This window comes from Silurus aristotelis, assembly GCF_946808225.1.
Source record: "Silurus aristotelis genome assembly, chromosome: 3".
In the NCBI taxonomy this organism is placed as follows: Eukaryota; Metazoa; Chordata; class Actinopteri; order Siluriformes; family Siluridae; genus Silurus; species Silurus aristotelis.
In genome coordinates this window covers 32,262,352-32,275,661 of record NC_139576.1, presented here as the reverse complement: position 1 = coordinate 32,275,661, position 13,310 = coordinate 32,262,352, and the positions used below count along the sequence as shown (strand labels likewise).

The window sequence follows — 13,310 nt, the reverse complement described above, 5'->3', positions numbered from 1 at the left end:
AAAAAAAATCTTACCATTTTATTTCATATAGGTTGGTCTATTTTGCAGATTGAGAAAAAGTTTTACAAGGAAATTGTGATCAAGGAATCCTTCATGGCAATCTGAACACACAATGCCATGGAGGTGTCAGAATGTTGTGTGCAAGATCTTCTTATATGCAAATTTTCAGCTGGCCAAGAATCACTTAGGCCAAAGTCATTTTTAGTCATACATTTAATAAATGTCACAATTTTATATGAGCCACCTTTCATTGGGAATAAGTGTAAGAATGTAGTGCTTAAATGTAATTAGCAGAGAGGTGGACATCGATTGAGATCACAGATAAGGATGAGTATCGCTTCAGAGTGAAGAAAAGTAAAACCTATTTCAAAATTCTTTCACTTCAAGATCTGCATGTGGTCAGTACATGGTTGAAGAGAAGAAATGCAGGAACACAGCTCTTTAACACTGCAGCAGCACGTTTTGAAGTCGAAGCCGTAGATAATTAAAACGCCAACAAAATACATCCATGACTTTTGCGTGTTCATTATTTGGCCTACACATGGTCACCTAAACAAAAGTCTAGGTTTCATTTGAGATCACTGGCTTGAACACTTGTTTTGTTATCATGATAGCTGAGCATGGTCTCTGACTGACTCCTTTACATTGTAATTCAAATTCAATTGACACTTCATCTGATATTGACAAGAACCCCACTGGGTTTCGCAGCACCGTTTGGAAGCTAGAAGAGTAGAGCCGAGCCACTCTTTGCCACAAGATGTGAGTCCCGTCTCGGTTGCTTGCAGCGAGCAGAGTGGCGCAGCGGAAGCGTGCTGGGCCCATAACCCAGAGGTCGATGGATCGAAACCATCCTCTGCTAACTTTTACCTGTTTAATACCTCAGTCCGATTCTTCAATGGTAATCTGAACACATAATGACATCGAGGTATCTGAATTCTGTGTCGAACATCTTCCTATATGCACATTTTCAGCTAGCCTAAGGACCGTTAGGCCAAAGTCATTTATAATCATACATTTAATAAATGCCGCATAATTTTATATGAGCCCCTTTTCATTGGGAATAGGAGTAAGAATGTCGTGCTCGCATGTGATTAGCAGAGAGGTGGACATAGATTGAGATCACATATAAGGATGAGTATCACTTCAGAGTGGGGAAAAGTATAAACCTATTTCCAAATCCTATTACTTCACTATCTGCATGTGATGAGTACATGGGTGAAAAGGACAAATGCTGGATTCAAATGACCTGCCTACTTTGTGCACCAAACAGAAAGATTGCCATTGGTTTCCTTTTGATGCAGGCAAGCACCAGTTGACTCATTGATGGATGTGCAGGGGTCATGGAAAACCTTCCATTATCAAGGCTGAGAGGATAAGGTGACGGACCTAAAATCCGTTGGGGTCTCCCTGCGCCATGTTAAAATCATGCCTACTACATTTGTGATCTTAGTGTCTTACAAATTCCCCACAGATTGTTCCGCCAGAACACAGCTCTTTAACAGTGCAGCAGAACTATTTAAAGTCATCCGCGTAGATAATTAAACCGCGAACGAAATACGTCTTCTAAATTTGCGTGGTCACCATATGACCTAGACAATGGTCACCAAGGCAAGAGGCAGCAAACCCTGGCTGTCAGGATGGCCGAGTGGTCTAAGGCGCTGCGTTCAGGTCGCAGTCTCCTCTGGAGGCTTGTGTTCGAATCCCACTTCTGAGAGGTGTGTACCTTGTTGGTCAGTTTTTCTGAACTGAGCCCATGCAGGGGAGACTTGTTGAGTTGATACTGATACTGAGTTGATACTGAAAGAACATGAAAGAAAACTATTCAACATGCTGACTGTTCGAGTCTACAGTTTGCTTGGATAATGCTCAAGTCTTCTGCTGCTTGTTTGATATAGAAATATCTTGGCAAAATTTCACTGAATATCGAAGACTCATCCAAATGCTTGAGCGTGTCTTTGGACAAAAATAGTTGAAACCTTGCTGTGACACACCAGTCTAGCTTTCATTTGACATCACTGGCTTGAACACTTGTTTCGTTATCATGATAGCTAAGCATGGTCTCTCATTTGAACAGAATCTCGTTCCAGGAATGGCACAAAAGTGTGCAACTGTGTGGCTAAATCTGTGTGTAAATAAAGTGCAAAGGGAAAATAATGCAATGTCTTATCTGCTAGTATCCTCAGATTCCTTATTTTTTCGGTTCTACAGTGGCATTTTATCATGATAATTCAATTAGGAGATGGATCATTGATTAACCATGACACTCTCTTATTTACAGCGTTTGTGAAAGAAAAGGTGTCACCTAAAAGTAAATCAGTGCATAATGTGAACAAGTGAAAAGGACAGATTTCACAACAATGCTGTACAGAGTACACTGATCTGCATAATCCAGTCCTTTATTGTTTTCTGAAAATAAGCTTAGTATGTGTGTTTTGGACCTATCTGGTTGTTCGGAGAAATAAATACAAATCATTACTGCTTCAGAGTGAAGAACAGTAAAACCTATTTCAAAATTCTTTCACTTCAAGATCTGCATGTGGTCAGTACATGGTTAAAGAGAAGAAATGCAGGAACACAGCTCTTTAACACTGCAGCAGCACGTTTTGAAGTCGAAGCCGTAGATAATTAAAACGCCAACACAATACATCCATGAATTTTGCGTGTTCATTATTTGGCCCACACATGGTCACCAAAACAAAAGTCTAGGTTTCATTTGAGATCACTGGCTTGAACACTTGTTTTGTTATCATGATAGCTGAGCATGGTCTCTGACTGACTCCTTTACATTGTAATTCAAATTCAATTGACACTTCATCTGATATTGACAAGAACCCCACTGGGTTTCCCAGCACCGTTTGGAAGCTAGAAGAGTAGAGCCGAGCCACTCTTTGCCACAAGATGTGAGTCCCGTCTCGGTTGCTTGCAGCGAGCAGAGTGGCGCAGCGGAAGCGTGCTGGGCCCACAACCCAGAGGTCGATGGATCGAAACCATCCTCTGCTAACTTTTACCTGTTTAATACCTCAGTCCCATTCGTCAATGGTAATTTGAACACATAATGCCATCAAAGTATCCGAATTCTGTGTCCAACATCTTCCTATATGCACATTTTCAGCTAGCCTAAGGACCGTTAGGCCAAAGTAATTTTTAATCATACATTTAATAAATGCCACATAATTTTATATGAGCCCCTTTTCATTGAGAATAGGGGTAAGAATGTCGTGCTCGCATGTGATTAGCAGAGAGGTGGACATAGGATTTGGAAATAGGTTTACACTTTTCCCCACTCTGAAGTGATACTCATCCTTATATGTGATCTCAATCTATTACTTCACTATCTGCATGTGATGAGTACATGGGTGAAAAGGACAAATGCTGGATTCGAATGACCTGCCTACTTTGTGCACCAAACAGAAAGATTGCCATTGGTTTCCTTTTGATGCAGGCAAGCACCAGTTGACTCATTGATGGATGTGCAGGGGTCATGGAAAACCTTCCATAATCAAGGCTGAGAGGATAAGGTGACGGACCTAAAATCCGTTGGGGTCTCCCTGCGTCATGTTAAAATCATGCCTACTACATTTGTGATCTTAGTGTCTTACAAATTCCCCACAGATTGTTCCGCCAGAACACAGCTCTTTAACACTGCAGCAGAACTATTTAAATACGTCTTCTACATTTGCGTGTTCACCATCTGACCTAGACAATGGTCACCAAGGCAGTTTTTCAATTATATTACTGAAATGCACTTTCATATAGTTCACAGCATGTCAACTGCACCAAGTGCTAGAAAGGAGTGCACCGGCACCTTTTGGGAGACAGATGTGCTGCAGAATTTTGGGGAAACTGAGTGGTACCTTAACTTCAGAATGTCAGAGAAGGCGTGGGTTTAAGTCGCAAGGTTGTATCTTAAGCCCTATTCTGACTGGACTAGTTTTACATGGGGTCTGTTACTTTTTTTGTTACTTTTTTTGGTTCTTACAAACAGTAGTTTTGTTCTTACAAACTACTGATCATGGACATGTGGTCTTGTGCAAGTCCCGTCCGAATCCATACATGAAATGACAGACGTTGTCTGAAAAAAATTCTAACTCAAACGTCGTTTGGAAAACTAGTCCCGTCCGAGTAGGGCTTATGTCTGTGTTTGGAAGACAAAGGAGAATAATTATTTTATTATTGTTTTGATTTCCAATGAAAATAAAGTCATTGTCAGAAGTGGGATTTGAACCCACGCCTCCATGTGGAGACCAGAACACTCAGTTTCTTGGAAGGTATTGAACCTTGAGTCTGGCGCCTTAGACCGCTCGGCCATCCTGACATACAAGCATGTGTTTCTTATCCCCTCAGTGGCTGATAAAACTATTTTTACAAGTTTCTGTCTACATGTTTATCTTATCTATCCTTCTATTTGTGTGTTTCTTATCTATCTATGTTAGTCTTATCTGATTTTAGATCTGAATGCCTATATGCCTGCGTGACACTAAAACATGTAGTGGTAACGGCTACTTTTTACTTAATTCTAAATGTCAGAGCCCAAACTTCTTTACTTTAACTTGAGTAAAAAAGTGTAGTCAGTATTTTAACCTTTACAAAAGTTTCTTTAAAACACGAGTACCTGTACTTCTACTTAAGTGAAGGATGTGTGTACTTTTGCCACCTCTGATGATTGGCTATTGCTTTAAGCAAACCCTGCATTGACTGGTCAGTTCACATACACAATGCGCTCATGCTGGACGTTTTTTTTTTTTGTGTATTCTAGCAACTGTAGTAAACAAAACATTGGCTGATAATCACGTGGCGAAAAGTTCACTCATTTTGCTCACAGCTTGTCGAGAGGTAAAGTTCTCGCTCTCCTTTACTCTCTATACTGTACATAAAAAGCCAATTTTATTTTTATTTAAACATGAACATCAGTCTGCCCAAAACTATAAGAAATGTGGAAGGTTGGTTTTATTTTCCCTTTTCTTTTTTTTTATTTTCTTTTTCTAATTTGTTTCCACTCTTTTCCCATTTCCTCTTCTTTTTCCTTTTTCCCACCCCTTAACAGACTACTGTTCCCCAGCTTTTGATGCAATCGGTCAGGGCTTTCGCCTGTTAACCAAAAGGTTGGTGGTTCGAGCCCACCCAGGGACGCGGTTGATTGGATGGACGGATGGAAATATATGCATACAAGAAAACGAAAAAAATTTCCAGAAAGCAGGAGGCAAGAAATTGAGGTAGAGGGGCATCTTCTACATCTACAATCAATTATTTGTTTTTGTAATACATTTAGAAAAGTGTCAACCATATTGAGGTGAATGCCAAGCGGTGTGTGATTAAGAATCTACTTTTCTTTTTTTTTAGTTCTTTAGATCAACATATAAAACACTGTAATATATTATAGGGTTGTTTATCTGTTCTTATAGCTTCATTGTCAGTAATTGTTCATCCATTTCTGATGGTTCTTTGTGTCCTTCATCTTGCAGTTTGATCTCAATCATGACTCGTTTCTGTGTAACAGAATGCTGATGAACAGAGAAGCTTCATGTGTGTACATCTACATGTAGAGGAATGTATCTACCTTGATGTTATCTCTTTTTTTGCATCTCCTCTCCTTCTGGTTCTGCTGGAGAATCTGCCTCAGAGCAGTTTCCATATCTGTAGGCTAAAGAGAACAGCAATAATCAACCCTGATAATGCTGTCCGATTTGTTGCAACTGCCTGAGATACTCTTACACACACACACACACTTCTGCAAGGATGAGCCCCATTTCGATTTTTCAATTGATCACTCTTTAATTTAGAAGACAGTCAGAGACACATTGTATTGTCCCTGTATTCTGTCTTGTGCTGCTTGTTGAGGTGCAGCGACTCTCTCATTGAGGAATCTGGACTATTCGGCATCTGCTGTACTTGGCCTCAGACCCTGCATTTAAATAAAATCAAGTAAGATTTCACATTAAAAACAAGTGTTTACGTATTTTTTTAAGACCTTTTAGTCAAAAAGATTCAGACCTTCTCCATGGTTTAAGGAGGATTCTGGTCTCCTAATATACATGTAGGTTTAAATCCCACTTCTGAAATGACAAAATATTATTTTATTTGATCTATTTAATGTCCAAATATTCACATTTGTATCTGTAATATTAACTGGATGTGGGCATGATCTCACCTGTAAACACCTAAAAATGAAAGTTTTAAAATAAATGTAAAGGAATTAGAAATAAATGATGTTTGTGATCTGGCACACTTGATATTGGATAAAGTGTAAGAACTGCTCTCCAACTTCTACAGCTTCATATCTACAGTGGGGGAAATAATTATTCACTCCCCTGCTCATTTTTAAATGTTCCCTACTACAAATCCTGTAACACACTGTAAGGAAGTGTTTTATCCTCTGCCACTTGGGCAGGATTGCCTTCTGTCCCTGGACTGGATGCCTTCGAATTCAGCCTTTCCTCTCGATCTTTCCTCTCCTACAAGCGCTTTGGGAAGTCTCAATTAAACACACGAGTCAGTCTTTTATGGAGATGTTCCAAAGTTTATTGTCTCACACATGAAGATATACTTCCAAAGAGAAGGAGAAAAAGGGGTGGGCTGCCAGGTGTGTGTGTGTGTGTGTGTGTGTGTGTGTGTGTGAACAGAAGAGAAAGTTAGGAGAGACAACTCCACAAGGTTATGCTGAACCTGCAAAAGATAAGCCTAAAACAGAGATACAGAAACCACTGTGTGTGTACGAGCAAAGTAACACATGCATGCCACAAAAAGATCAGGGTATGGGGAACAGAAGCATACAAAAAGGTTATTCTAGAAGCATTCAACAAAATTACTATAACTACTAATGACAACAAGATACATATTAACAAATTGTAAACATAAAAACAGTTGAAGATAATAACTCCACATCTGGTCATGTTATTCGTTTAGCAGAAGCAACAAAACGCGGATTAGCCATACTAAAATGCGAGGGTGTTCTGGGTCAACCTAATCTGGGACTAGTGATCAAGAATATCTTACAATTCCCCCGTTTTATCCATGATAAATAAGAATGAATAAATCACAACTTAAACAATCAGACATGTCGCATAGGAATAGGATAATATTCAGAAACACGAGGGACAGGTTGCATGGACCTGCTGTGTGCTGACGGGCCGTCTAGTTGGCGTATTGCCAGAAGGTGTTGTTGTGTGGATGAGCCTGGGCGGGTATCCCAGCCCCAAGGCTGATCAGAAAGACAACCATACCGGTCACTGGTTGTGTCACTTCCCTGGATTGATGAGAGGTTGTTGTTCCGTTTCCCGTAGCTTTCCTTGACACGTCCTACAGTTGTAAGGATGTCTGAAGGGTCTGAGGAGTTGTCACCGGACCTCGATGAAAGATGACTGAGGGGAACAGGAACCATGTCTCCTAGAGAACTCATGGGGATGTCAAAAGGCTATGCTTCTGTAACATAAAGAAAAATAGTTATATACGCAGGGTACATGTAAACACACAGTTAAGAGGGATCCGCAGGTAATGGGAGACTTTTGTGTTTCGCTGCACTCTTAGTAATATTATTCTGGGCACAGATTAGACACCCAGACAAAATCGAGTCGATCATGCAGTTTAAGTTAGCTATACAAAAAAAAAAATCTGTTCATATCTTACTTCACGCAGTGAAATGGAAGGCATGAGCGACTGTACCAAAGGCCATCGGAGGCCACGTAGGCATTGTGTGATTGCCAAAAGGCAGAATCATTCGAGGTGGCTGAGGATTGGACAGATGGAAAATGTAAATCAGGAATGAGAGCGGAGGAAAGGAGGCAGGTGTTAATAGGAGCACTAAGAGTGGGAAAAAACACCTGAGTTTGAGCCGCACTTTTTGCCACGCCGTCAGCCAAGGAATTACCTTTGGCTTCTACATTGTTGTCATAAGAATGGGCTTTTGTTTGTACAATGGCCAGTGTGCGAGGAAGACAGCAAGCAGTGATAAGGTCCTGAACTAAGGATTTCCCTTCAGCCGAGCGGAAACCACGGGATTGCCAGATGCGGCCAAAATCGTGCGCAATAACAAAGGCGTATCGGGAGTCAGTGTAGATCGTGACATCTTTTCCTTCAGAAAGGACACATGCACGAGTCAAGGCGAAGAGTTCAGCAGCCTGTGCTGAAGAAAAAGGCAAAGAGTAAGCTTCAACAGTGACATCAGGTAAGGAACAGAGAGTAACCACACAGAAATTTACCGAACATGAGCCATCCACAGAAAGTGACTCACCCCTCTCTAAAGGAGTGGAAGACAAATCTGGCCGTATACTAGGTGAGTGAATGACCTCAGAGCAGCAATCATGTGTGGTGTCGTGCAGTGTGTCGTCTTGTGCATTAGTCAAACGCATGACCTAAAGTGTCAAAAGAAGAGGTGGCCTCGATTTCCAAATTACTGGTCGAGCAAAGGATAGTTTCATAGCCGGATCTTCTCTGAGCTGTCATGTGTTGTGTGTGCAGGTTCTGAAGGACCTGTTTCACCTGATGTGGAGAGTGCAAGATCATAGGATGAGACAACACTAATTTTTCAGCGTCTTGGACCATCACAGCACAGGCAGCCACCATACGAAGACATGCAGGTAAACCCTGAGCCACGGTGTCAAGTGTTTTGGACAGGAACACACATGGTCTCATGCCCCCCCATGCTCCTGCACCAACACAGCAGAGGCAGCTCCGTCTTGTTCACACGCATAAAGGTGAAAAACCTTATGATAGTTTGGAAGTCTGAGAGCAGGAGCTGACCGCACAGAGCTGACCGCACAGCCTCATACGCCTCAATCATCTCTGGTGTCCACGTTAGCTGGTGCTGCAAAGGATCATTGTATAAGATCGCAGAGCGGAGACGTTTGTCGTGGAATGAGCAGTCAGGTATCCATGGACGGCAGTAGTTAATCAGTCCCAGGAAAGCCATGAGAGCATGCTTTGTGGAGGGACGCCTTGTGTTAAGACTGACCTGTACACAATCTTTAGAGGGCCATTTGCTTCCTTGAGAGTGTTCGAACCCTAGGTATTTTACAGTGGTTCTACAAAACTGAAGTTTGGTTTTGGATACTTTGAATACTTTTCTTGCCAGATGATGCAGGAGGCACAGGGAGCCTTGTTCACAGAGGTCCTCGGAGACTGTGGAGATCAGGAGATCATCTGCATACTGTAAGACAACAGAGTCAGAGGGAAGGGCAAGATCACAGAGTGCGTCTCTTACCACAGCGGAAAAGACTGCCGGGGACTCAATGAATCCTTGTAGCAGACGTGTCAAAGTGTACTGGCGCCCCCTGTGCACGAAGGCAAAAAGAGGCTGCGTCTGCTCTTCTACAGGAACGCTGAAAAGGACAGAACACAAGTCAATCACCGAGAAGTGTGTATGATTTCATGGAATTGAAGCGATAATAGAGGCCACATCGGGCACAACAGGTGCAATAGGAACCACGACATCATTTATTTTCCTCAAGTCTTAAGTGAAGCACCAAGTGCCGTCCGGCTTAGGAACTGGGTTAACGGGTGTGTTGTAGGAACTCACACACGGCTTGATCACACCCTGTTGTAACAGAGAGGTCAGGATCTTGTCTATTCCCCGCAACTTTGATTCAGAGAGAGGATATTGTTTGAAAAATACAGGATGCAAATGTGTTAGTTTAGCTCATAAGGAGGTGAATGAACCAAGCCCACATCATCCTTATGCTCCGCCCAGAGGAGAAATGGCAAATTTTCCAGTGAAGAAGGGAGTGGTAATTTCTGTGCGTTAGAGAGAAAACAGTCGTTAATGTTCATGTTAGAAAGATATGACAGAGGAGCAGAATCAGGAACTGAAACCGTGAGTTTAGAGCCAGAAAAAGGTGAGAGAAATGTGCAGCCTACTCATGAGATCTCGGCCCAAGAGATTAAACGGACAATCAGGCATAAAAACAAAACGATGGTGGAGAAAAATATTTGTGTCGGAAGGACAGGTTACACCCTTCTCCTGTTTAGAGTCAGCTACTTGAGAGAGATCTCTATTGGCCTGCTGCTGCTGGAGTAGGAATTTGGTCAACTCCTTTTTTTTAACTCCGAGAGAGCATCTCGCTCAGCCCAGTGATAATAATAGAAGTGGTTTTGCTCTTACTTTTTTCGACCCTTCCCCCTCGTCGAAGCGTTTTCTCGTCGTAACTGTCTCCTAGTACTGCATGAAGGATAAACCTATAGTCTGCGCCTGTCAAATGATTAGGGCAGGTAGAGCTCATTAGCATGTCAATGAAATGCAGGGGTTTAGATGGGGATGGAAGAACCCTGATAACGTCTCTAAGGTCCCCAATCGAGGGCGGATGTAATTTTGGGACCGCAGGCCGACTTTGACCATACGCATACCGCATTAGTGTGGGTTTTGGGCCAGGGAGGAGGATCGATCTTTGGGACCGAAGGAGACACTAACGTGCCATCTCGATCGGGTGGGGGTGGAGCATTTGGCAATAAAGGTGGTTTTGGCTTGGCTTCGGTTCTGGGCAGAGACTTAAGTTCTCTTTTTGAGTTCAGTATAGAGTGATATTTATCCCAGAATTGTTTCATTTCCACCCATTTTTGATAACTATCACCCAAGTAAGAATAATCCCAGTTAGGATCGCCCAAACCTTCATAAATTTGGGAATGTGCAGACTGAGATTTAAAAGTTCCACCACGAGGATAAGTCAGAAATTGAGGTTGTGATACAGTCCACCCTGCTAAATTGTCTAGCCAGGAGGTAGTATAAAAAGTGAGACCACAAGGATTCATCCAGTCCCGAGGGGCTTCCTCAGGATCTGTTTTAGGATATTTTGTCCAAGAATGACCCATAATCCAATATAGGTACAACTGTCTGACAATGTTAGATAAAAAGGTTGGAGGCCAGAGATCGAGATAGATAAACCGTTGAAAGTGTAGGCAAGCACCTCGTATTGTAAGCGAATTTGTTGTCGACGTTGTACCGTCGTGTAGCGCGCGCAGAACCGTCTCTGTAGTCACAGTAACTTGAGACGTCAAATTAAAATTCGCTTACAACACGAGGTGCGTGCCTACACTGTTAACGGTACGACAAGATACCAAATCAGCACAACACGGATATCAGCATACGAGGTGAGTGCCTACACTGTTAACGGTATGACAGGATACCAAATCAGCACTTACCCGAATGCTGATATCCCGGACGAGCCCCCAAGAACTGTAAGGAAGTGTTTTATCCTCTGCCGCTTGGGCAGGATTCCCTTCTGTCACCTGGACAGGATACCCTTGAATTCAGCCTTTCCTCTCATCCCTACGTATACGGGGAAGTCTCAATTAAACACACGAGTCGGCTTTCAGAGAGAAGTTCAAAGGTTTATTGTCTCACACATGAAAATATACTTCCAAAGAGAAGGAGAAAAAGGGGGTGGGCTGCCAGGTGTGTGTGTGTGTGTGTGTGTGTGTGTGTGTGTGTGTGAGAGAACAGAAGAGAAAGTTAGGAGAGACAACTCCACAAGGTTATGCTGAACCTGCAAAAGATAAGCCTAAAACAGAAACACAGGAACCCTGTGTGTGTACGAGCAAAGTAACACATGCATGCCACAAAAAGATCAGGGTATGGTCAACAGAAGCATACAAAAAGGTTATTCTAGAAGCATAAAAAAAAAATTACTATAACTACTAATGACAAGATACATATTAACAAATTGTGAGAACATAAAAACGGTTGACGATAATAACTCCACATCTGGTCATGTTATTCGTTTAGCAAAAGCAACAAAACGCGGATTAGCCATACTAAAAGGTGACAGTTGGGGTTTTCTCACAGTGAAGCGTATGAAGAGAGGATAAAGACAAGAACTGAGTGTTCTGGGTCAACCTAATCTAGGACTAGTGATCAAGGATATATATACACACACACACATACATACATACAAACTAAGTAATTACTTCTGCTACTACATGTCAGTGTTAAATAATGAAATACATTAAAAGGTAGTCCGGGTTAAATAATAAAATACATTAAAAGGTAGTCCGGGTTAAATAATGAACACAGTAAAAGGTAGTCCCAGTTAATTAATGAACACAATAAAAGGTAGTCCGGGTTAAATAATGAACACAGTAAAAGGTAGTCCGGGTTAAATATTGAACACAGTAAAAGGTAGTCCCAGTTAATTAATGAACACAATAAAAGGTAGTCCGGGTTAAATAATGAACACAGTAAAAGGTAGTCCGGGTTAAATATTGAACACAGTAAAAGGTAGTCCGGGTCGGGGGATAGAGAGAGAATGTGAGAGCAGGTGATTATGAAGAGACGTGTATTGAGTCCCGACCCGGACTAAACTCAAATATTTCATACACTGTATTTATATAACGAGATCTGTACAGTTGACCCTATCATGGTAGTTGAAAAAAAAAATCACTCACTTAATGTGGGTTACACTGTAAAATGTAGTGTTGAAACATCATTTTGATCACAATACTGTCTCTTTTAATGTTTAATTCTTTAAGAATTTTATATTTATTTAATCTGGTCAATGCCGCAATGCATCACGGGAAGATATACTTCCGCAAACGTCTTCAAAAGTATAATAGGCTTCGATCTTGTTAAAAAACTTTCCTATAATAATACTACTGTATAAAAATAGAAACATGTTTAGAAACGTTGTTTGACAGTAAAACTTACAGACAAAACACGATGAATATTTACATATCAACATATTATTAACTTATAAACTTTCACTGCACCTCTCTGGATTTCGCTTCACAGCAACGCCATTTAGCCACGCCCACATCGCCCGTGCCGCTATTTAACAATGACACGTGACAAACCTTTTCCGCCGTTTTAAACCTATAGATGTATGTAACAGGTGTATAATTTACCCTGTTAAATTTACATGTCCTGTTTCAATTCATACTAAATTGTTGATTTGTCTTGTTTATACTCATATCTGTGTTTATAAATGTGGTTACCTAAACAAAATGGGTGCTTCTCTTAAATGCCCTGATAATAGCAGCTGATGTCACTTCCTGTCCTGACTCCTCCTCTTCCCTTTCTGTATTGTAATCTCATTGGAGTGGTGAGTTTCTCCTAAATTTATAATAACCTGATTAAATTTTATATGAATTAATTTTATATTTATTTATTATTTATTGATATATTTTTGGTTGAAAGGAGCAGAAATAGAGGACAGGGTAGTGTGGAGGAGGATGATCCGCTGTGGCGCCCCCTAAAGGGAGCAGCCGAAATATTTTTTTGTATTTCTTCTCACTGAAGTTTTTGTGTGAGGTTTCTTTATCTATCTGTGTGAATATTTTACACTTTTTGTTTGTATTTTTATGAATGTGAGGGCACATGGTGATAAGTC

At 41.3% G+C, this 13,310-nt stretch overlaps 1 long non-coding RNA gene across 2 annotated transcripts; it reads right to left on the bottom strand.

Annotated features, from left to right (window-relative positions):
- Window positions 1-7,328: 7,328 nt before the first annotated feature.
- Window positions 7,329-12,946, bottom strand: LOC310724090. 2 transcript variants are annotated; one of them, XR_014532923.1, is made up of 4 exons: window positions 12,916-12,946; window positions 11,128-11,254; window positions 7,624-7,723; window positions 7,329-7,419 (listed from the first exon to the last, which is right to left on the bottom strand). It is a non-coding gene; the product is annotated as an uncharacterized lncRNA (long non-coding RNA). The 2 variants fall into 2 exon arrangements; XR_014532924.1 differs by lacking the exon at window positions 12,916-12,946 and having other exon boundaries at window positions 11,128-11,545.
- Window positions 12,947-13,310: the final 364 nt, after the last annotated feature.